The 26,272-nt window shown below is 33.8% G+C and overlaps 1 protein-coding gene and 1 non-coding gene across 2 annotated transcripts in view; one reads left to right on the top strand and one right to left on the bottom strand.

The window, feature by feature from the left end:
- The window catches only part of LOC118187743 (protein qui-1-like), a 148,988-nt gene that overhangs the window by 2,482 nt on the left and 120,234 nt on the right, over positions 1-26,272 (top strand). The window lies entirely within an intron of this gene.
- On the bottom strand, positions 8,916-8,989 carry TRNAN-GUU (transfer RNA asparagine (anticodon GUU)). Its single transcript has one exon. It is a non-coding gene; the product is annotated as a tRNA-Asn (tRNA).

Genomic DNA, 26,272 nt, shown 5'->3' with positions numbered 1-26,272 from the left:
CATTGTAAATATGAAATACCTACTCTTCACGCACAGAGCCATCAATTAATAGAACTTCATCAAGATAAAGCAAGTAGCCACACATGAAATTCCGCTGTTAAATTCCTCTAAAAAATGGAACAAAAAATGGGCATTAAAGCTATACATCCACTGATATCCCTACTAAATTTCTTGATGTATTACTCATGGAGTTTTGCGCTTTTGGAATTTTAAAAATTGCCTGACCAAACGTCGACCTCCTTGGACTTTGGAAAGTGTCCAAGAGGAATGGGATAAAATATATTTTTCTATAGTACAAAAGGCTTCACTGTCTTGGAAATCACGGTGTGAAAAAATAGTCAGGATTAAGGTTTATCACACAGAACATTTGAAAGACAAAATATTTCTGTAAACACTATGAACATCGGCTAAAAAATGTGCGAACATTCTATATAAAGGACGATGCCATTTAAAAATTAACGAAACTTCTATACTTATTCCACCTTCATTAATAACTAAGGCGTTTCCGCCTCTGAGTTATGGATTTACTATTTTATTCATCAATCAATGATTTGTTACTTTTTCACACTCGTAGGTGCAATGAAAAATTTCCGATTTTCGTTACAGATTATTACTGCAACATATATTATACATTAACCGCTATGTGGCCAGTTTGTCTGGCTTTTAAATGTACCAGAAAAATGCCTAAAGGGAACACCAAACATTAAATTTAAAAACTGCACAGAATTTTGCTCTGAAGAACAACTTTATCAAAAAAAATTTCAGTAAAAATATATGGCATATAAAAACATTACAATGAAATAAGCAATATCCCTTAATACAAAAATTAATTATCCGAATAAATAAATTAACCATCTTCCCGTTGCCTTCTCTCGACAAACGTCTAGTATCCAAGAGAAACATTAAATTTAAACACTGCATAGAATTATCGCCCTTATTTTTCCGAGCGGCTACAGTGCTGATACCAGCAAAAATGGCAACAGACATATATCATCAACAATGGCTGCGTGCCAATGTTGCTGATATAATGAGACATAATTATCGATTTGATGCGATTTCATCAAAAAACATAAAAAAAAAAAAAAAACTTATTCGAATTTTGCAAAACTCGCTTCGAGGTGCACTGGCACATGTCTAGATGCACCTACATACCAAATTTCGGAGCCAGGGATCTGTTAGCTTACGCGCAACACGAACGAAAAACACACGCACAGATAGACAGACTCTTCTTTTTATTATATACTAGCAGCTTCGCTGCCAGCCTTCGTCTGGCTTTTAAATGTACCGGGAAAATGACTGAGGGAACACCATACGTTAAATTTAAAAACTGCGTAGAATTTTACTCTGCAGAACAACTTCATAAAAAATATATTATCTATAACAAAATTATGATGAAATAAGCAATATTTCTTAATACAAATAAATTAACCAACTTCCCTTTGCAAAATCTTAAGAACTCAAATGGTATAAAAGAGGTTAAGAACTTTGTTTCCTAAAAAAATCACTCAAAACTTTTCAATATCTTAAACACAGTGAAATGTGCAATAAATAACATAAAAGAATACAAAAAATTCTGAAAAGCAAAGTATAATTATTGATATTTTATCTTATATTTTCAAGACAAAAAATATTGCAATGAAAAAAGCTATATTCCTTAATACAAATATTAATAATCCTAATAAAAAAATTAACGAATTTTCCGTTGAAGAAAAACAAAATCATGCAAAACTTTTCAATATCTTACAAATAGTGAAATAAGCAAAAAATAACATGAAAGAAACTCAAAATGCAATAAATTCCGCGCAGAATTTTACTCTGCAGAACAACTTTATCAAAAAAAAAAAAAAAAAAAAAAAAAAAAAATGTATTATATATATAAAAAATGGCAATGAAATATGCCAATCTCTTAAAAACAGTGACATAAGAAATGCGATGGAAAATTGTTTCCAAACCCATATTTTTAAAAGAATGAAACTATTCAAAATGATGCGATTTCATCAAAAACTATCAACAACAATAAGAAAGGAAAATTGCTGTCAAAATCACATTGTTAAGGATGTGAGATGTGAGAAGTGTACTCGGAAGCTTCATTTATTTTTTTTTTTAAATACAAAATATTATCATTTTTCCAAAATTCTTTTTGTAAAAGCAGTCGCAAGGATGAAAGTTTAACGTGTCCAAAAATCAAAGAAAAATAAACTGTACATTTTTTAAATAAACTTTTTTAGAAAAAATCTCGTTGAAATGTATTAAGCTTACTTTGTTAAATAAATTCGTATTGAATCAATTTATTGAAACACGAAATTTATTTTAAGTTCGTAAAATAGCTAAGTGCCTACGTTTCATGACGATGTGAAAATGGAGTGTGTAGAGTAAAATCTCACTTTCCTATAGCCCATTAGGTCTCAAAATGGCGCGATTTCGTCCCAAAACATAAAATAAAAAAAAATTCGAATTTCGAAAAAATCGCTTCGACGTGGACTGGCTCTTGTCTAGATGCACCTGTATACCAAATTTCGTAGCCGTAGGTCTATTAGCTTCCGCGCAGCGCGAACGAAAGACACACACACACTGACACACAGACAAACACTTTCTTAGAGAATAGAGCATTTTATGAATTGTAAGTAACTTTTCACATTATTCTAAGTTCCAACATTATTTAGCTTCAGTGTGCTTTTTTGTATGAAAAACGACATTGGGTAATAGTGTAAAAGATTTGTCCTGAATTGATTGAAAATTCTCATATTTAAATTGGCATGTTTTGTAACATTTATCGTTAAATTTCAATTGCCTTGTCAATATTAATCTAGGATTTCTTAATTTTAAACAAAATTGTGTAAACCAATAATCTGGAATGTAACATTTATCTTGATGGTTTTTAAGTGATTGCGAAAGCAGAGTGTTAAAATACTGAATGCGGTTATAATTCATTTAATGCGAGTTTGATAAGAGGAAAATTATACGTTTTATTTTAGTTCTTTGGACAGAAGAAATATATTTATCTATGTTTATATTTAATAATGCAGAAAATTCATTTTCTTGAATGGTCCAAAAATGAAACAGCTAAACATTTGTGGTTCGGCCCGAGTTCAAATTCGGTGAATAAGTTTCCCCTGCATGGAAGTTTTCGTCTTTTTTTTTTTTTTGTGGCAATGCTAACTCAAAGGTTTACAAAATTTCATTTTCTTTCGGAGTCGATTTCAAACTAAGAACTTCAATAATCCTCGAGGAAGGATATAAAGAAGGTCTTTCTACTTTCTACAGAAGAAAATAATTTATGTAAATAAATTGTGACAGCACCTCATCTACAAGAATGAGTCTTACGAAGTTGAAAACCATAGTTCATGTACGTTGAATGTATGACAAATTTATTTACTCTGGTGTTGTGAAGAAAATTATTTCTATGCAATCATACGCCCTTCTGGAAATAATGGAGTAAATTGAATGAAATTCACCGTTATTCCTACAATGTGCACTGTGTGAAAGCAAAAGAAAAGTATCATGTTAGGTATTGAATAAACAATAGGTAGAATTTATTTCACCAATCAGATTCAAACGTATAAAATTATTCAGAGAGACAGTTTTGGAACAAAGTAAGTTCTTTAAGCTGACGAAAGAATTCCTTTTGCTGACTTTATCTTATATAACGTGTTACAGATTTTTATGAAATTATCACCTGATTTTTTTTAATATCAATGAGCTTGAATAAGTAAAGAATACTAAAATTTAAAAAAAGAGGATGGAATTTTGAGAATTCATGTAACGTTGCATGACTAAAACTGATAAATTCCCTCTCTTCCAAGATGCAAATATTTTTTATTAATTTTATACATTAGGATGTAATGCATATCAAGAACTAATCATCTTTTGCAAGTTACTCTTGTTTATTAAGACATAAGAAGTGCGTGGCATCCTTATGAAGTTTAATTTTTCACCACGCAGAATGCAACTTTCATCAAGGTGCTGGGACACCAATATGAACAACTAGTGAACAGTCACAGACTTCAATGAAGGTATCAGCACTCTTTGAAATTCCAGTTTACACCATAAAGAATGCAGCCTTCGTCATTCTTGGATGTTCCTCTGAAGATCTAAATGAACCATCTATTATATCTTATAATACATTATTATATAGCATTTATAGAGTTTGACTTTCTCTGGTAGCATAAAATAGCATGAAACTCCTAACAGACTAGAAGTAAATTGTCGCTGTACTTGAAGTTAACTGCAGAGACGTGAGGAGTTTAAAATAACCTTTTTATTAAATCAGAATCTGAACATAAAACGTATTCCTTGTGCTTAACAAAACAACCACCACATGTGATCATAGACTTAAAGTAACAACCAAATTCAGTTTTAAAAACTCAACCCAGTAGTCAAAGACTACACATTTGATTTTAAACTCTAAACTGGCTCAGAACTTCACACCGGCATCGCAATTAAATAACCTTTTTATTAAATCAGAATCTGAACATAAAACGTATTCCTTGTGCTTAACAAAACAACCACCACATGTGATCATAGACTTAAAGTAACAACCAAATTCAGTTTTAAAAACTCAGCCCAGTATTCAAAGACTAATACATATTTGATTTTAAACTCTAAATTGGCTCAGAACTTCCCACATGCATGGCAATGAAATGTCGGCAGCAATAGCTCAAATTCGAATATTTATAATGTTATCAGAGCTAGTGAAACCTAGTAACGTGGCAGGGTCTAGAACTTTTCGCATTGCACCGTGGCGATTTCGCCGTGGCCGTTTTGCCGTCGGGACATTTCGCCGTCAAAACATATTTTTCTTTACATTGACTGTATTTTATCTTGCCGCATTATACTCGTGTTAAATTTATTTAGTTTAATAATTTCTGCTTACCTTTAGTCTACTTAATAAAGGTTGCTTTTAATATGTATAATAATAAGTATGAGATATGAAGAAATTACACATAGTTGGGAAATTATATCAGTATCAAAGAGAACTGAGGCTAAACTTCTGGTAAAACAGAAGTTATAATATCGATTTTAAAGTTATGCGGGTACAGTGTTTATATGATTCGTTAAAATTTCGTGAAATTTTAATCGGCTAGTTCAGAGAACTCATACAAGCAGAAAATTCACATTTTTATGAAATCTGAATGGAAAGCGGAATGACTTTGCAATCTTGTCTTATACTGCCTTAACCTTACTCTCTTAAAATTAATATGTCATGTGTAACGTTGTATTTGCATAAAATGTACAATAAAGCATTTTATATATTAATTCACTTAAAATGTTTATCAAATTAAATTTAATTATTAAACTTAACAGTTATTAGTTTAAGTCAAGTTAATACATATGACAAGATATAATACAGTCGTGTGAAGAAAAATGTGTCTTGACGTCGAAACGGCCGCCGGAGAAACGGTCACGTCGAAACAGCCACGGCGAATAGTTCCATTTCCACGTGGCATCGATAGGCGCTCTGTATTACAATCCGAAAACCTCAGCTTAGATCTCTCAAAACTAATTTACATTGCTGGTGAGGAAACGGAAAAGTAGATGTTATGGTAATGGTCTAAATAATTGGTTAATTAAAATAATAATATCCCTGCACATTTTATAGGGTTATGTTTGGTATGCTGTACAGCACTGTAGGTTTACTTAACAGTTGCGATCTGTGCTTCATTGTTGTTAGAAAACTCTCAAGTAATTTATTACAAAGCTGGCTGGCTTAATAGTTTAATAGGTCTTTTGTATGCGTAATACAGCTGGTTATCACTCTGCCTACACTAATACAATTCCTGTTTTCATATATTTTATTTTTTTCAATACCTCCTTCCGCAAATTTTATAACATTCTTTTCCTCTGCTCTAATCTATGGATCCCATATGTCGTCCAGCTGTATTCGAAACCAATGCATGTTGCATCGTTTGGTACAGGAATGAATCACTTTTAGTTTACTTTCTCATGGAATGCGAATTTACACCTGTTGGTAATCTCATATTAATTTTTGGATAGAACTACACAGTATAAAACTTCATGGCTACGTAATCTTCTCCATGAATGCTTAGATGACATCTGCTATCCACGCTGGGATGTTTTTTTTGAATCATGTGTATCAATTAATAATTACACGTTCATGACGGTGTTGTGATGACTTCTATTCAGGAACATGATATTTGTCTTTCTTTCCCAATATGATTTACGACAAGTCAAACCTATTTGACTTGTCGTACTGAGGTGGAACTTATACTGATATGCGATATGCGATATGCGACGGGGGACGTGGGCACCATCCCTTTACCATTGGGTTAATTGGTACAGCGCCACGTCCACCTTTATCTAGAGTTTGGCTATTAGAATAATGGGAGATTACATACATATTTGAAATTGGTATTAAAAAGTGCACTACATACAATACTTATCGGTAATACATATAAATTATGGGTTAAGGTACAGTTGGCCTGTAGATATACATAAGACAATGACATATTCGTGTATGGTATGATAGATTCACATAAAAGCTGCGCCATATATATCTGCGCATTAGGACATACATTACTGCATTGCAAATATCTAGCGGAACTTAACACAGACAGAGGAAAGTGGACAATGATTATGACATTACAACACTAATTAGCTCAGCATAGGGGAGTGAATAACACTGTACCTTGATTATAAACATATACAGTTATAGCAACAGATACAGGCTATTACTATTACATTGTCACATCGTCTCTATGACAACTAAGTTCATTATTATAAATATATACAGTATAACAACAGATACAGACAAATATTAATAGGATTAGTTGTGATACACTACTAAGATATGATATTACTTATGCAATGCGGCTTAGGCCACATATCAGACTTACAGGTATAAATGCTAAGAACTTATACTGAGGTGGAACTTTAATTGTGACTACATATCTGTATGCACATCCTGGAACAGAAATAGCATTTCTTATATCAGCCATTAATTCGGTTAGCGCAAGTGGTTAACTAACCTCACTACAGAGGTACTTTTTCTTGACGTTTGCGTCAGTTCGCTGTTAACCGCAATATTGTTCAAACAGTAAAATTGGATATCTTGGTAGTCCAGAAATTGCTACGATAAGATAGCGGTCAATAACACTTGTAACTCTAGAAGCGCAAAGAAAAGGCTTTTTATGCCGTATTATTAGGCTGGATCATCAGCTGAATCATTCGAGCTAAAAAGAGTGAATTAAAGTTGCATAAAACGAGATAAATCTAACCGAGGTGAATATTTGTCGTCTTCCTATTTGTTGATAACGAACCCTCCGCTTACGTTTTCCATTTTATTTCAGCTTTAATCAATGTTTTGTAGTACTGAAAACACTAGTTCATTCATAAAGCACCCGCATATCAAAAATTCATTCAGCGTCTTTTATTCAGCCTCATTTTGCTTGCCTTTTCAAGTCTTTTTGGAAATCAGTCTTTGCCACCTTTTTTCTGATCACTCATTCGATATTTCTCTTTTTGGATCTTCATTTTTCCTACTTAATTCCCGGCACGCATCCACCGTTGTTTACTCTTAGTCTGATGCGTTAACTCTATCTTTTATCGAATATTCTTTAGAAGTTGCTCGATATTTTTACTCAAGATACGTGATGTGGAATTTGGACATCAAAGAAATATCCAAAAGCTATGACTGGAATAAAAAAATACAGGAGTAGGACAGAAATTCTGTCTTTGATTGCAGAAGTAGAAATAGTTTCTAAATTGTGGATTGACTGAAATAGCCTTTTACGAACATTGGTGTCGCACGTAATAATTAATGCAGTAGTGCTTTAGAACTCAAAAGATACTATAATTAATGGCGACAAACACGAAATGTTTCTGATAAGGCATTTTAACTCGCGAGCGGAAATCCAACGGTCCCACGCGATTAAACAAACCTTTCTCGAAGCACGCCTATTTTATGCAAATTGTTGAAATTCAGTGTTGTCGTGTCTGAGGTCGACTTCTTTATGTTTCCGATTTCTTTTTACTGCAGCTTTGATTCGGAGTCTTGATTTTGATCGGATCGGGCCTTCTAGACCCGGCGCCTCTATTCGTATTACTATTATATAAGTGATTTGTGATAGTATAGAAAGCAGCAAACATGTCAAGTAATTTATCTTACAAGGAAGAAATGTTGCAAAATAGTATCTTAAATGCATCAACTGGCGTAGAATGTATTCAAGAAAATGAGGGAATGGAAGTAATCATGACTGTTTAGTTCTTATGATAATGATTCTCAGAAACTGAGAATCATTATCATAAGATAAGATATCATAAGATCATATCATAAGATAAGAGAATCGTGAGAATGATATCAATTGCTTTATTGGAAAAAAAAGTTATCGGGAATGATAAAAAATGAAGATTGTGCCAAGCGGAAAAACATACAAAAACGAAAACTCGCTGTACAGAATGTGAAAAATATTTGTATGCAGAACACACAACAATTTGTACAAAGTACTGCTAACATTTGTTGTTGCATTTTTTCTCGGTGTCTGTTGTGTTAATAAAGAAAATAAAAAATCGATACAGAGTAGAGCTAATAAAGAAAAAAAGAATGCGACACAAAGATACAATATATTTTTTCCTATCCTAATATATGATACAATTTTCTATTCCTTTAAGAAATTTTATTTCATAAAAGTATTTGTAGAAATAAAAAATTTAATGTTCATATTTTCTTAAGTTTGATCCTAAAATGTACTATTGGCAAAGATGCAGCATTTTTTTTTTTTTGAAGATTTACAATTTTTTCTTCAAAAATCCCGATTCGGATCTTTTGGACCCAGTGCGCGCGCTCATGTAACTCATATTATTCGCTATTCCAATCCTCTTTGCCGATCGTTCAAGTCTGAACGCTTTCAGATTTTTTTAGAGTAAGTTCTTAAAAAAAAAAAAAAAAAAAACGACATCGCCCCCGGGTGGGCTCGAACCACCAACCTTTCGGTTAACAGCCGAACGCGCTAGCCGATTGCGCCACGGAGGCTACGCGCAGTTCTTTCAGATAACGAGTAATATCATTCCTTCTTTTATCTTTCACTGGGAAAAACTAAATAATTGTTTTAGTACGATAATGCAGATCTTATCTAACACACCCTACCCGTTTATGATTTTATATTAGAAAAGGGGGATGTGTGTCCCGTGAAAGCAAGTCAGCTGATCATTGTTCACATGTTGCCATGCAATGTTTCTTTCAAATTTTTATTCAGTGAAAGAATTTGTTATCTTGGCAAAAAAAAAAAAGTATGCGACTTTCAACGAAACGTTTATTTCAACTCTTGGTGCACAAATTATCCAGTGTTAAATAAATACATAGTTATATTTTCAAAAATTAAGTTTTTTCTTTAATAATCATATGCACAAATCTCTAAATATTTTAATTTCGAATGAAATAATATTGCGTTTTTTTTCCTACTAATTGTTTCCCTATTTTAAATATAAGATTTTGGGTTTTAGAACGTTAATTTTTAGGGGAATGATTCTTACCGCAGCAGACTTACTATAACTACTAAACTTAAAATTTTTTCACGCTTCAAATATAAATCTGCATGTAAGGATCAATTTGTATTTTCTTCTGCATCCTATGATTTTTTATATTTTTAATATTTTAAAATTCTTTTGAAATTTTTGTGGTAAATTCGTCGTGGTTTTAGACTACGATATGAAATTTTCATACTGCAATTTTAGATTTTTATTGTTTTATCTATAATAAGTGCAATTTTTATTTTATCCGTCTTTTAAATTATTATTCGAGACACATTTTTCAACATTCTTCTGGTAGCTGCTATTTCATTGCAATTTAGTGCAAAAGAAAAGCAAAATTTTAATCCATGAACAGGATCAAATTTCTTAAATTAAATATAACTTTAAAGAATTTTAATTTAGCATTTCCCATTAGAACTAAAAATGAGTACACTGCAGATATCGTTCACTGTACAGGCGCATGCGATGATTTATGGGCTCCTGTTTTAAAATTCGATAATATTTCTTTTGTAGATTTCTCGAAACATTTGTTCCTTTAAAATTCAGCGAACCTTTGAGAATTCAAAAATGAGAAATAATTATGGTAAGATACCAGGTCCCTGGGCAGAGAAAGAAAGGAGAATGAGAAGTGGGAACTTTTTTCTCTTTAAAGAATCTGGCTTCGAGCGATAAATACTTAGTTTTTAATTTTATTAAGATAGTAGTATAAGATTATCCAGTTTTCTTTTAGAAGAGTCCGACTTGCGCAAAGTATTTTGTACTGTATGCATATATGGGGGCTATTAAAAGTTTTATTTCTTTAAACATCGCACACTTTCTGAAGTTTCGTGTAATATATAGGCATATTTCTATCAAGCAATCTCAGTAGACAAAGTTGAAGGCTTTACATCTGCAAAACGTTTGATTTTTATGAAAGTCACGCAAAAGCGTTTACACTTGTTAAAATGTTTTTCAGGATTTCCTAACTTACATACAAAGATTTCTTTATATCTTTGCTTTCGGAATTTTCAGACATATTAAAAGGTATTTCTCCCGACTTCTTAGCATGCCCTTGTAGTGTAGTAGTCAGCACGTTCGACGCGTATTCGAGAGGACTATGGTTCGAGTCTCGGCGAGGGTATTGCTCATTTTTCATCTCTCCTGCTTGCAAGAAGAAAAAAAAAAAAACCCAATGTCTCTACATTGTAATGAATTTCCTGAAGTTGATCACCCATAACAAAAGAAAACTAGATATTGTTCGCTTAGATTTCGCCTAGAACTGCAAAACAAGATTTTTTTGTAATTTTAATGATTAATGGTTCTATATTGACGAAAAAGGAATATGTCGCTGAATTTGTAGATGGCTTATGAAAACCTTATTTGAGCATAACTATACGAATTTTAGCATGTAAAGGTATGGAACATTATTGCATTATTGGACCTTTTTTCCTTTTTGGGCATATGCATAAATTTAAATTCTGCATTTTACAAAATCACCCCTCCCACTGCTGAAATTCGTTTTATAAAGTTTCAATCTTATATTGAGAAATTTTTCATTGGAAACGCATGTTTAAAATCAAGGCTTAAAGATATAAAATCTATCTTCGGCGCTTGAACCATTTGTGCTTCTCAAATGTCATTCATCTCTTGTATAATGTACAGGAGAGTGTTAACCTTTTTTAGTCTATAAGAAGTCTTAAATTCATTACAAAATTCTGTAAAATAGATGCATGGTGTGTGGTATTGACTTGAAAATTATCTTATAAAGTTATACTTAATCTACTATAAAGTTATACCTGGTCTAGTACTGTTACTTTAGCTAGTACTTCTACCTATAACCCTAACAAACATGTAGTGAATTATCGCTAGGTCTTAGATAATAAGACAAACTCTTAAGGTTTTAAAACAATCCTTTTTATTTAAATAGAACAGCTTTGTGCTATAAATAACCACAGCATGCGGAAATGCAAATTAAAACGAGAACAGTCAATTCAAATTAAACATTGATCCATAGACATTGTTTGGACATTGATCTGTATACTAAAAAGTTAAATACTAAGTTAGCTCAATAAATTATCGGCGTGTCAGATTAAAATATTAACTAATGAAAGAACGCGAGCCGATACAGTTACATTTAAGGTCATCCGTAGATGAACCACCAGCGATTTGGTATCAGTGGTATCTCTACCAAAGTGCCAAAGATGTCCATTTCTGAGACTACGCTTTGTTAACTGGTGCGGCGTACTTCGCGTGGGTTGGTGTGTTTCAACGAGATGTAGTAGGAGAGTCTCAGCGGTGTGCGTCGAAGGTGCCGGGCGTGAGCCCGCCTGGAGCAGCCGCTGGTGCAAATCTTGGTGGTAGTAGCAAATACTCAAGTAAGAACCTTGAGGACTGACGGTGGAGAAGGTTTCCATATGAACAGCAGTTGAACGTGGGTTAGTTGGTCCTAAGCAATCGGAGAAATTCGTTCCGAAGGGGGACGTTGAGCTTTGCCTAACAAAAGCGTGTTTGTCCCCCTGTCGACCGAAAGGGAATGGGGTTAATATTCCCCAAACTGGACACGAAGATTGAAGCTTTGGCTCAAAATGTGGTAACGCAACCGAACTCGGAGACGTCGAAGGGGTGTTTAACTAGCACGATGCGCATTGTTGCTATTGTCTGTGACAACAGCAAATTATCTCAACTTTTTGGAACAGCTTCTGCCAGGCCTATTTCACCTATAGCAGGGGTTCTCAACCGGTGGTACGCAAGAGAAAAATATGTGGTACGCAAAGAAGCAAAGTATTTTAACGATTCAATTCAAAAATTAAAATCCCAACATCCTGATTGAGTTTTTTTCTCCAACACTCTTAAATTTATGCTGTCTGAGATTTGTTAAAGAGTGGTAGTAATAGTAGTATTTCGTAGTGGTGGTACTAAAGGTTTTTCAATTTTTGTTTAGATGATACGCATTAATCAAAAAGTTGAAAACCGCTGACCTATAGCATAAAATGTGAAAAGCAACACGGGGTTTCACTATATGATGGGGGCGGCTCCCTATTACGAAAGGTATGTTCGAGGACATCTGAGTATGTCATTTAGTCAAGGATGAGTTGGGCGAGCTAAATTGGTTGCCTAGCCTCCCCCCACTCTCACCGTTTGCGGGAATCGTGTGCTGTATTGGGGCAGATGTCCAAGCAAATCCATACGATTTGGACCATGTCCAACAATCCATGGTTTGTTGGTCTACATATGTAGCGATGGAAACTTTGAAAATATTTTGTAACATTTTGAAATAGTATCATTTACTGCAGCATATATAATATTTATGAGCAATAAATACTTTTAATAATCTCTTTTGTCTTTTCATTTCTTGCAAATTTGATATCATTTTCCTATTATGCTTCCGGTTACAGGATGCTATGCAATGCCAGTGCTTTTGATACGCCCTTCCTCCCCTTAAAGTCTGTACCAATATTTATGGTATACCCTGTGTATTACAAATTAAACTACCTTAAACTTAATGTGGTAATAAAAGCAAAATGTTAATTAAAATATGGATAATCGAAACATTAACTAATAGATTTTTAACGGTCATGTACGTGTTCAATGTGCGAAGAGTAAATGAAATTTTCCTGCTGGATGTCATTTGGTTGTTGTTTATCAAGTTATCGCAACTTTCTTTGGTAAGTTTTCTTTCGTAGAATAGGCGATATTTTCGGCAAATCTGTTTTTCTAGGGAGAAGAGTTATTAATCAGTAAGTAGGAGATTATGAGAAGTAAAGAGTACAATCATATTAAATTCGCTGGATCAATAGTTGCGAACATTAAAAAACTGCTGTATTTTAAAAGCAATTAAAGACCACCTCTTCTCGTCTTCTTTGCATGTATGTGTATGTATAAGAAGAGAATTCCATATAACTTTTATAGGTATATATAGGTATAACCTAATAAATCAAAGCATTCTTCATGCTTAATATATTGTTTATCCATTAATGACATAAATCAAACATTTCACTGTTTATTAAATATAAACCCGTAAGCAAGAAAACAGTATAGTTAAGACAAAAGTTATTATGACTTTCATCCTAAATTCACTGCACTTAGCAAGAATATTTTTTCGTCGCATTTAAAGTAAATTTTGTTGAATGACGATCTTCAAACAGACAGCCATACGCACATTCAAAATAAAATAAAAATAAAATTAAAAACATATCTCTTATTTGCAGCATCGCTGAGAGTCAAAGCTGTAAGAAAGCTCGAAAAGCTCATATGAAAAGAAGCTTAGATATTTATACATAGAAATTTTTCAACTTTCCTGGTAAAATTAATGAAAAATTATTTCATAAAGTAAATCAAATCAAGAACTTTTACTGTTATATATGTTTATCGCCTGCTGCGATATTTCACGAAAATGAATTAAACGACTTTGATATAATATATATATAATTCGAAAAGAATAAAAGAGATATATTAACATGTTCATAACTTTCTAAGGTAATGGATTTACGAGAAGGAATAAATTTATCCCCTAAGAATATCTCAACAGATATGAATAATATAACTCCAAGAGTTAAAAATAGGTTTAAATTATATGCTTCTATCAATAATTTCCCCCATTTTGAAATATGAACGTCATATCTTTGAAACAGTCACCTTGCGGAAGAAAAAGTGCATATCTACCTTCTTGCTACTCCTAGAATATATCCCCTAATTCATTTTTCACAAAAGAGTTCACAACATTTTGCGATTTCGAGAGATCTCGGGGCAACGGTGGGAAATCGGTGACCTTTCATGTGTATTTTCAGCTTCAGTAAAAAAGGAAGAATTTGACAAGAGTTAGATCTGACGAATAGAACAGATACGCAAAGGATAACATATTGAGGTTTGCAAGAAACTCGAGAATAAGGAGTACTCGGTGACAGAGGTAATGTCACTGTATAGAATCCGATGGGTCTTCAGCATGTTTATGGCATTTCGATTTTAACGCTATAAACATCCAGCATACTCACAAGATGCAATGTCGCTGATGATTCTCCTATATTCAGCTTGCAAAAGTTCCCAAATTTGGTTTTCCCTTTTCAGCAGCAATTCCCTTAGCTCTTTCACTTACCTTGTCTTCTTTAAGGAGTGTTTGCCCGCACTTGAATCTAATTTTCAATTCGAAACACTATATACGACGCATTGCAGAAACTTATTTTACGCCTTTGCTGCTGATTTGCTAAAATTCCTAATTTTGTTACCCTTCGTTAACCTTTATACGTAAAGGAGATAATGTTTTTGGTCCAAAAATTCGGTGGTGAATTTTTCTTGAATAAGCAGGAATTAAGGTCCCCACAACAAATTCTTACTATTTCTATAATGATTTATCTCTGTCTGTGTGTGTGTGTATAGATGTATGATGATTGGTTTATCCACGAACTCTTGCATGAAAGTTCCAAAATTTTTCATTTTCCGTATTTAATCTTTATATACTCATATAAACTATTCATTACATTCTGGTACAAATTGGACAACGGAATGTGGTACTTTATTTATCGATTCCGTACCCATAAACTAGCGGGACATAGAGCACAAGGAACGCTAATGAACTTCAAGGCTTTTCTAAGAGGAAACAAACACTTACTGTTCTTAATACGCATGGATAGCCAGCATACGTGGATAAGAGAGATAATGTTTCGGGTTCCTTATGGGCGGCATGATCAGCTTTATCTGGTAATGAGCTGTTTTGTCGCTTGAAACATATTAGCTTATAATATAAAATATCTCGCTTTCTTACTTAATTTTATTAAATTAAGTAAGATGACATCTTATGAATGCTTTATTTTTATTTCTAATGATCAGGCAAAAAGTTGCAAAGATCTAAAATCTTGTAAATAAAAGTTACAAATAATGGAACTAAGAACAGAAAGACCGAGTCATTGCCTAAAGAGAGTTCTTGCCTCCCATTATCTCGACTCCGTAAGACCACGAAGAACTCCACATAGAAGCAGGTGGTCTCTGTCCATTTCTTCTCCAGAATCCCAAAGTGGACAAATAGGATCGGTTGAAATGCTTATGAGGTTCACGTGGGCGGCGAGGCAATTAAGTCCTGTAGACAGACGGAAAACTGTAACTACATTGCGTCTTGGACTATCAGGAATAAGAGAAGGACTTATCATTCCTTAACTTTTTAAGGCTGTACGAGTCTAAAGATCTCGTAAGATATTAGGCGTTAGTAAATACATTAAAAACCTTTTAATTCTCCTGTAAGATATGCCTGTATTAGGGTGCTGTAGTAAGCTGGCTCCTCTTTTCGCAAGGAAGTCCGCTTGTCCATTGCTCCCAAAGGCAACATTGATCAAGCGTCCATTGGAGGACGATTTGTTTTCCTTTTAAAGTGAGAGTTATGAAAAAATTCTTAACATTGCGAAATTTTGGGTGTTAATGGGTGTTCAACAGAGCTTGATTGAATGGCTGCGTAAGAATCAGAAAAATTGACTGCCTTAGCAAACAAACAAATTTGACTGCCTTTGCATCTTACGAATGTTAGTTTATATGATTTTTTAAACCTCAATGTGGAAACAAAAGATATCGTGCTTTCCTGCTATATTGGATTATAACCAATCCGAATGTGACTTCATTTTTGACACAAATGATAACACTAAAATTTCATCTGTGGTTAGTTCTCTTGAAAGAAATAGTTGTTTCTAGTTCTTATTTCTTTATTTTGTGCAAGGAATATAATGTTTGAGCAAGCGTTTTAGAAACCCTATTAAAAGATCTGTAAAATGCTTTTTTTCACTGTCTTTTTGGGTACATATTCTTGCTGAACACAGACAATACCTAATTACATCATTGCCGCATTAAAATATTTTGACAATACGTTATTGCAATTATACCTCAATATTTAATTTCAAACATTCACTGGGAAATCATGTAGAAGAATGAATCTGTTGAAAAATTTGGCAATGAATTTCTTCATTCAGAAAGTCTTTTGCAGAACAGTTGTTGCATTTCCTAGGGCACGGTGATTGAAAAAGAAAACTAATGCTCTGATGCAAAGCAACAGATTTAGAGGCCATGCGGGCAAATAAATTAACGCACATTCCATGATATTAGAGACAAATCTGGGAGTAATAAGGAAATAAAAATCTCAGTAATAATCAAATTAAAAATCTTAAATCAGAACTTTTTAGTCGTCCAGCTGGTAACCATTTTTGTTTTACGAAGAAATCCATAAATTGTATTTGAATATTCTTATGGTACAAAGCCAAAGTGGGAGTGGGAGATTGGTTCAAATCTTTTGCTGCATGAGTTTCATGAACAGGCACGCTATTATGCACACTGCACAGCTTACTATACTATAGCTGGAGTACCATTGAAGATAAACACGACGGACATTCTTGGATCAATCCTATTAAAAGCTAAAAGTACGTCTTAGTTTAGGAAGCTTGTCACATGCCATATACCTTGTTTAGGAAGCCACCAAGAAGCTTCTTGATTCTGATTGTCTTCTTACTCATTCGAATCAGGAAACGAATTTCATTTCTAACGTATTAAAAAATGGTTTAAATTATATGTACCGCCTAAACTCATAGAGCTCTCTATACACATATTAGAATGTTATGAAGATAGGTTTAATCGAATAATCCTAAATATCTTCTTACTATTTATATTCAGGTATAAAGAGAAATGGGACCAATACTTATCATTGTTCTAACTAATATATAGGAGCAATGTTTGCGAAAGTACCAGATTTATAACGTCACATATTTTAGAAAGTTACCATATTTCTCTTCCGAAGTGTAAAGAATGTAATGCTGTTATAATGTAAATGATTAGCACGTCAACTGTTAAGTGGACGATCCATAGTTCGAACCTGGGGAGAGTACAGCTGACTTCAACATTTCTTCGGCCACAAATTCGAGAACTACCTACAGTGGCCTCGAAATAACATGTAGTGGAGGGTAAATAATTCATAACTACTTATATCTTGTTGTTTGGATTTCTTTTTAATGGAAAAGGTGTAAAGAAGTGTCGCAGTGTCAAAGTGTCGAGAGGAAAGTGTTTGGGACGTCCTTGGCAAACAAAAAAGACATAGTTTCACATGAGAAGGCACATGATTTCTTATATTACCATTTTTTTTAAAAAAACCTAATGGTAGCCACAAATTTATTTCTGGCCTTACTTTGCGAATAAACTCCAGAAGTACCTTCGTCATCTCAGTGATAAGCGAACAGGCTCGTTAAATTAATGTTCGTCTGATAGCACGAATGGAAGATCATTCAGATGCTTGAGAGGAGAAACCTCGTTTTATTACTTAAACGACGGAAGATGGGCTCAACGAAAGAACCTGGGTAGGACGTTTGAATCTCAAAATTTTGTCGAGAAATTTCACACAAGCTGCAAAATAACTGAAGTGGCTTTTATGTGTGATTAGGAGATTTAACAACATTGAAGTGTGTGTACCATGAAGGGGGCTGTATGCGGATTCTTCCTTAAAAAGTGCCGCACTTGATAGATTTCGCGCCTTACTGTAGCAGTCGAAGATTAAATATGCTTGGTCTTTTGGTTTAAACTAGCCAGACTTGTTGTTCTTAAGGAAGGGAAAATTTTTTTAAAATCGATAAAATGTGTGTATTTATTTTTACAATTTTCCTTTTTATAGCCCAGTAATTGTATTTTATTTGTTTATTATTACTTTCCATAATTTATTTTTACGAGGGCCGTAAATTAAGTAATGGCAACATAGGTATAAATCAGTTTTTAATAAACTTACAAGTACAATTGCATTACATTCCTTCTATGTAATCCGCAACAAAGCTTATAACCTTTTGCCAAATGTCGGGTAGCAGTTGTAGACCAGTGGCAAGGTGTTGATTGTAAATGTGAACGACCGAGCGCCCTACTGCGTGGAGTACAGACGAAACGTCATGAAATCGGCGATCTCGGAGGGGTGCCTTCAATTTCGGAAACAGATCGAAGTCACAAGGACTCATGTCGGGTGAGTAGGGAGGGTGTTCTAGGATTTTCCACTGCCACCGTCGCAAAAGGAGAGTGACATTGTTTGCGAGGTGGCAACGAGCGTTGGCATGCAATACGATAGGGAGATTGTTGTGCAATAAACGTGGACGTTTACGCCGCATAGCCGGACACAGATGGTGCTGTAGAAATCGGCAATAGTAATCTGCGTTGACAGTTTGTCCTTCAGGTACAGCATGTGTAAGAATCACACCGTCCCATTCGTATGCCATAATCAGCATAACCTTCACCCGACTGGGTTCCTGTCGAAATTTCTGTGGACGTGGCAAACCTTGGTGACGCCATTCATTTGATTGACGCTTTAATTCAGGCTCATAAGCTCGTGCCCAAGTCTCATCAATGGCGACAATACGCTGCAGAATTGCGTCTCCTTCATTGCAGTATCTCTCCAAGTGGGTACCAGCCAGTGCATAGAGGTGCCATTTCGGTTAGTCGATGTGAAACCCAGCGGAAAGTAATTTTCCTCGTGATGAGAGATTTTTTCATTATGCGCCACACCGTTTGATGACTCAGACTAACCTCTAAGGATAATTATCCGACAGTCCATCCGCGGTCTATGGTAAGGAAACCGATCAGGATGTCAATCTGCTCTTGAGGAATGGAGGGCCGACCTGTGCGTTGCAAATCCGCAATCACATTCCGACCCGAACGAAATGCTTGAACTCGCCACACAACAACTACCCTTCTAAGCAGATCGACCTCTTTTTTTTGCACGCTTCAGATCTACAACAGCGCCACCTCACCGTTCCCATATCCTATTTGCACATGCCCGCCCTTCTGCGAGTTTCAAGGTTAAGTTGCCACTATTTAATTTACAACCCACGTATATTGATGCATGTGCATAAATTCTTTGCATTGTGCGGATTTACTTAATTTACTTAACAGTTATTTTGTGTTTAAGCGACTTTCCTATTCCTCTTGCTTTCACCTCACACTTTCTTCCAGAATGCAAATTGTCTACCGTGAGTGTATTCAAATGAGGTACAAACAAGGTTACTTAGTATTTAAGGGAAGGTTTTGGAAGGTAGAATTGTTTTGCCTGCCAAATGGCCACTTGGCTATCTTCGATTTTCTTGGCATTAGATTTCTGTGGCTTTGAGCTATTCTTGCTATTCTTTTTTTATTTAAGCCAACTTTTCAGTCAAAGTCTGCTTGCTCGATAGTTACCCTCTGAAGCTGTTGTGCTGAACTTAACCTTCTTTTAAGTTATTCATAACCTTTTGAGTTAAGCCAAAACTGTTGGCTTTCGTAAACACGAGTTGGTTCCATCTATGAATTTTATTTGAGTTAATAAAAAGTTCTTTATGCCCCTCTTCTGACTTTGTAGTTCTTCAGAATTATTCTATAAACAGTCTTCTAACGTCGAACTCAGTTTATGATAGCCAAGCACACAAGACGTTATAGTATTTTATGTTAATTAATTTCATTCTTGTGTAGTTAATTTTACACTAGCTTTTTCTCTCAAGAAAAAAAATAAATTATAAAATACGTCATTAACTTGCATTTTCCGATTTGGTATTTTTCAATGAAATATGTGATTGGCAGAACTAAATTAAAAAAAATATGAATATAATGTTAATGAAAACTTTACTATAATAAATAGTAACAGGTGTATTTTTATGCATTATTTGAAGCTTATACAGAAACTTTTTAAATATTTATTTCCCAAATTCTCTTAGAGTATAATATTTTTGAGTGAAGCGATTATGGATTTCTGTGCCTCCAAGTTATAAAAAAGCCATTAATTGTTTAGGAGAATTTTTTCTGACAAAAAGTGCTGAACTTATTCAAAAAACATAACTAGGTTCTGGAAAGTAATTCCTTACGTATCTCTCCTCCTTGCAAAATTAAATTTATGATTAATAGCTTAACAGCTTTTTTCAATTGACCGTAAAAAGTCATAATTCATCGACTTTTCTTTTCCTTCAAGTATCGATTTTCAGCTTCGCATATTTAATAAGGAAAATGGACATTAACCGTCGACTCAGGTATAAAGTAAAATCATATCGTATTTCTAAAGTGTGTTGAATCTATCGCCGGTGGATGATTATAGTTTTCATTTAAACGATTCGAGATATCTCTGATGCATGTAAGTTAATTAGTATCATTACCATCCGACATTTCCTGTAAAGGAATGCGTTATTTTACTCTACCAGGAGTTTTAACGATTTTCCATTAAATTAATCCATCATTCGAGAATTAGTGCAAATGAATGAGAAATATCTTCGAGTCTATATTTATTAATTTGGGATAAATATTATTTACACACAAAAATTATTCTTATGAGAATTTTAAATACTATTTTCACGTGACAAAGTTTTTTTTATTTTATCCTATTGATATTATTACGAATTTTGTATATACATAGATGATTTTAGGGCAATTGTATGTGAAATTGTCGTATTTTTTATGCATAATGTAAGAATATAGGAATAATGTAAGAAAAGTAAGAATATAGGGGCGAGTAGCATTGGGTAAATGAGTATCTTTAAACATTGGGTAAATGAGTATCTCGGTAATTTTGCAAGATATCGTCAAGGTGACAACGGTGATGGTGACTTATTTTTCACCAAATTTGGCAAGAAATCGCCCAAAGTCGCCAAACTTGGCTACTATTTGGCGGCAATTTTGTCCGGTTCCATGTATCAACGTACTTGATGCAGTAATTCAATAAATGTAATTTATTACTATATAGCTACAACCTTAATTCTTATTGCTTTTCAGTACTTTCGAGAAATAAAAAGTACTAGAAATATCAAGGCGGCCGGTTGAAAACTATAATCTGCTGTCAATTGTTTAGTTATTGTTGTTGCGATTTGTTAGTTTAGAGCCAACGGAGATATCTATGTGTTAGTTTCTTCACTAGATGCGCTTTGCAATGCGTTGGGTTTAACGTTCTTAATAGTGTGAAGCGTAATTACTGATTGTACTCTGTGATACTGTGAACACCTGTACTAGTATTTCTGTTGAAAGTTCCAGAACTTTGAGGTGTTTAATTTGACAAAAGTAAATTTTATTAACCTCTTAACGAACCTGTGTGCATTCAATTTATTACGAACACATACGCAGACAACAATATTTTACAATATTATTACGACTTTTCTATATATGCAAATAATTTTAGTGAAATTATGTGTAACATTACAGTATGAACTTCTCCACTTCTACCAAACCACACAAGAGGACTTTTGGCTCTCCGCTTATTTACAGTGCCCACATGTCACACAGACCCTACACATTTACAAACATCCATGTCTTCGGGATTCGAAACCAGGCCCTTTGGTACCACAGTAAGCTCCCCTAACCACTATACCGTCTGGGCGACTATAAAACAGTTTAGCAAGAAATAAATTCCAAACTTTTTATCATTGAATAATATTGAAGTAATATTTTTTCACATTCATTTATATTTCCCACTTTTACTTACAGCAGCAATTCTCCTCTTCACGCTAGCCACTATGTTACGACTATCTTCCTCATTTATTCCATTCCAAATTTATTCAAGCGCAATTTTAAGAGATATTTTGAATGTTATTGGGTATTACCACAGCTATTGCTGCAATAGATACCCCGCATATACTATTGGGTTAAGATCTAAAGACTCTGATGACCAGTGTAAAAAATCAATACTATTATGAAGAAATCACTACCCTTCAAGTGAGTTATTTGTGACACGATGCGTTATCCTACTGAAATTTTGACGCCACCGAATAATTTACGAAATGATGATTGTAGAGTCGCTTAAAAACACTCATATACGTTTTGCTATTCATGTGAAATTCAAAATGCACATTTTCCTTACACCAATGGTCGACATGCGTTCCTAATTTCCATCATAATACTGCCTCCTCGCGTGTTTTATAGTCATAACTAACACTCTGTGTTAGTTAACACTTACTCATTGTATTCTTAACCTTTTTTTCATCTCATTAAGAGGCTGTTCACACATTTTTAGACGAGGTATATTGTATTCACAAAACTAAATTACATAAAATTTTTGTGTTTTAAATGTTCTATTTGACATCCCTTACTCTGAACTATCTTTCGACACCGCAATTTCCAGGATAATAATGCCTTTTGAAGTGGCAGAAGAGGTATTCTCTCCCATTCCTCCCGAACAGCTTTCCAGAGTCCTGTTAGGGTTTTGGGACAGCGTTTGGATAATGCAGTTTTTAAAAGTCCAAAAGCACAAAAATCCATAGGCAACACATCGGGGGATTTAGTAGGGATATCAGTGAAGGGTATGGCCCTGATACCAGTTTTTTGTTCATTTCTTTTAGGAAATTTACAGTGGATTTTGATGTGTGACTGCTAACTTTGTCCTGATGGAGTCTCACAGATGGATGGTACTGTGGGTAAAGCGATGGTATTTCATTCAGAAAAATTGGCGATAAAATATGTTCCTGATAGTATTTGAAGTTAATCTTGACATTTTTTTGCACTCTCTTTATTTTTAACTTGCCATTATAAGAAAAACCAGCAACAATCATGAATCCCTTAGAAAAACGTTCTTTCGATTCTTTGAACCTTGTACTTAAAGTTTTTACTCCCCTTTTACAATAACAAATGGCCCTTTTTTTGGTACAATCATTTTAATACACCCATGCTTCATCTATTGTGACAATATTTTTCCATTTTTCTTTGGATAAGTGTTTCTCATATAGAATTCTGCAGCGTGTCCTGCGTTGAGCGATATGCTTTGGAAGAAGACGATGCACATTGCCTTTTTTCGCTTTCTTAAGATTTAAATCAACGTTTAGCCTTTTGTTTACAGTGGACACCGAGAATTTTAATGGTTTTGCAGCTATCCTTTGACTAAGGGGATTTTCTTTCAACATTAAACAACGTACCTTTGCAATAGTCGAAGATGTCCCTTTTCTCCTTGGATACTTGTTTGGAATTTTTGTCCCACTTGAGGCTCCAATTTCACGTTTTTTTCCTTTCTTGTTGATGATATTACTTATCAATGCTTTAGATATCACAAAACCATGACTCTCACGTCGTTTTTGGATAACGGAGTATGCATATTTCTCTTCGGAAAGAGCGTAAATGTTGCCTTCGGACCACTGCTTTGTTAAATTCGCCATCTTGAGTAAAAACAAAACTTTCAAGCCACAGACGATAATTTTGACTTTTAAAAACATAGTACAATTGCAATTAACTTCTTTTGCAGCAAATGAATTTTATTACCGCTTACCAAAATCGTCTAAAAAATGAGCGAACAGCCTCTGTATAAGGTGCAACAGGTGTACTAAGCACTTAAACGGCAAGGGAGAAATGATACATATTTTAGAGATTACATTGTTTTATCTAAAATCATTTTGGACATTTCGTAAGATTATTCTTATCTGAAAAAGAATTAAAACGAAGCTTTGCTGATAATAGATTCATTGGGAAACTTAATATTTGCCCACTTTTCTTCTTCATTTCATCATTTTTATCCTTCTGCTTTTTTAAAATGTTCCAAAATATATTGTACAGCAAATCATGAACATTTAAGATTTTTGGCATTTTCAACTTGATTTGCTCTTCTCAGTTTCAAAACAAGATCTGACATATCAAAGTGAAAAGTACGTAGTGTTAGCAATATGCTACCAGTAAATTCTTTAAACTTTTATATTTTCGTAAGCAATTACACTAATTTCTAAAATTATCAACTAATTAGCATAAGAAATTGATGAATCTTCCTCTGAAATAAAATTCGTTTTTCAAAGAAAAGAGTAAGAAGGAATTAAATATTTAGCTGTTCGTCAGTTTTATTTTTAAAAAATTTGAATAACTTTAAAAAGAAATTAATAATTGTAAGAAGATAAGCATGTTTTTTTTTCTAATTATTTCTTTTAAAGATACCTTAAAAATTTAGGGATTCACTGTTAACCATTTCGGTATATGCATAAAAAATATATATATAAAATATATTAATATAAAAGACAAATGAGATGGTGAGTAAACAGTACTTCAGATTTTAATAATAATTAATTTTCGATTTAAGAACGATTTAATAATATTCTGCAAATAAAAATGTATCAGAAAACGAAATAACACATGTTCCAGTGAATGAAAAATACGCGTTATTAAACAGCTTTGTGCTAAACTGTAAGCCGAAATAAGATAAAATGTGGTCAAATTCTTTACATTCTTTCCTTTTACGACCTAAGCCCTCCAAAATCTTTATAAGTACACTTAAAATCTGAAATGAAGTATATGTTTCTCATTCAGGCAATTAATGTTCATAGAGTTTTAACGAATTCTCTTTCTGCCTGCAAGAGTTTGCCTTCAGAAATCACTTAAATCTAAACAAATCTGTTTTTTCTACTTGCAAACTATGTTGTGCATATATTTGGAAAATTCAACCACCTCCGCCAAACAACGACTAAATTTAGAACCGAATTCCAGAGGTGGGTCTCCTTTAATCGAATTCATCATTACGCAATTCACATTCTGTAGGGCTGAGAGTTAATTTACGAAACAATGGAGCAATATTGTCTAACTAACTAGATTTCCGCACACGTGCGTCGCTCACCAACAGATCTCAATTGGCTGCCTCAAAACAAGTGTAGTAGCGAATGATGCCATTTCTATTGAGTATATATATTATAGTGAACTTCATACTGCTGTTGTATAAAATCGTTTATTTAAAATATTAGAGAAGACTATAATGTATAAAATATTTATAAAGTTTATATATGGGTATTATTTACGAGAAGAATATCCAAGTTGTGGTACTTGATGGTATTCACAGATTTGATCTTTTGATTATCAAATTTTAGAGCTAAAGCTTTAGTTATAATTTGCCCTGGTTTATGGATCATTAAGACTTGGAACTTACTATGTGAAATTTGCAGTTTTTAAATTTTACAAAGTTGGTTGAAAATCTGAAGCGTTTCGTTACAATTATCCCGTACAATGTCTCTTGTACGGTCACTTGTAATAAAAGCTACATCGTCTGCAAAAGCTACAATTTTTGAGTGATTTGGGCATGGATAGGCAATGATGCTGTTGAAATTGATATTCCATAGATCTGCACTCACGCAAGACTGGGGACATCGTCTGACTTGGTTACGTACAATTTCAGTGTTGTTGTAATGAATCGTACTTTTCCTGTTTCTGAAGTAATTTTGAATAATTATAAATAAATTTGAAGGCACTTTTAAAGGAACGCAGCGTTTGTAAAACTGTTGGTCACCATAAGGAATCAAAAGCTGATTTTAAGTCGAGACATACTATTGCAGAATGAAGTTGGTTGATTTTATTGTTTCTGACGTGTTCAAGAGCCGATTTAATTGCATGACCTGTTTAAAGTAGGCTTTGAAATCCAAACTGGTTATTGCTTATTAAGTTTTTGCTTTAAACGTGAAATTTTAGGCGACCAATAAGACATTTTTCCAAAACGTTTCCCAGGGCTGGGAGAAGATTTATCAGACGACAAGATTTAGGTTCATTGGAGCTTTTATTCTTCTTATTGAAGAGTAATAGGCTGCTATCACACATCGGCTTGTTTCGGAAGAACAATTGTTTGGAAAAATGTTTCTGCTTTGTCACATCAGCCAATCACCATAGATCGCTTTGGGGTTAACACAAGGGGAAACTGTTCTCCATTACAAACAAACTGATAGCATTCGAAGCTGATAACTGATTGGTTGAAACCGAACAACTTGCAACTTTTTTGGAAAATAAGGAAAAAGTCGCACGTCTTTCTTTCAATAGTAAACCAGGCAGAAAAGTTGTCCGAAACAGTTGTTCGTGGGAAACAAACGCCGTGTGGATATGGGCCTTATATTACCAATTTTCAGATAATCAGGAA

Source organism: Stegodyphus dumicola, chromosome 8 (genome assembly GCF_044657685.1).
Source record: "Stegodyphus dumicola isolate Sdum_Otavi_A_Nest chromosome 8, ASM4465768v1".
NCBI lineage: Eukaryota > Metazoa > Arthropoda > Arachnida > Araneae > Eresidae > Stegodyphus > Stegodyphus dumicola.
The sequence above is the reverse complement of the archived record's forward strand: the minus strand, read 5'-3'. Positions and strand labels throughout refer to the sequence as shown.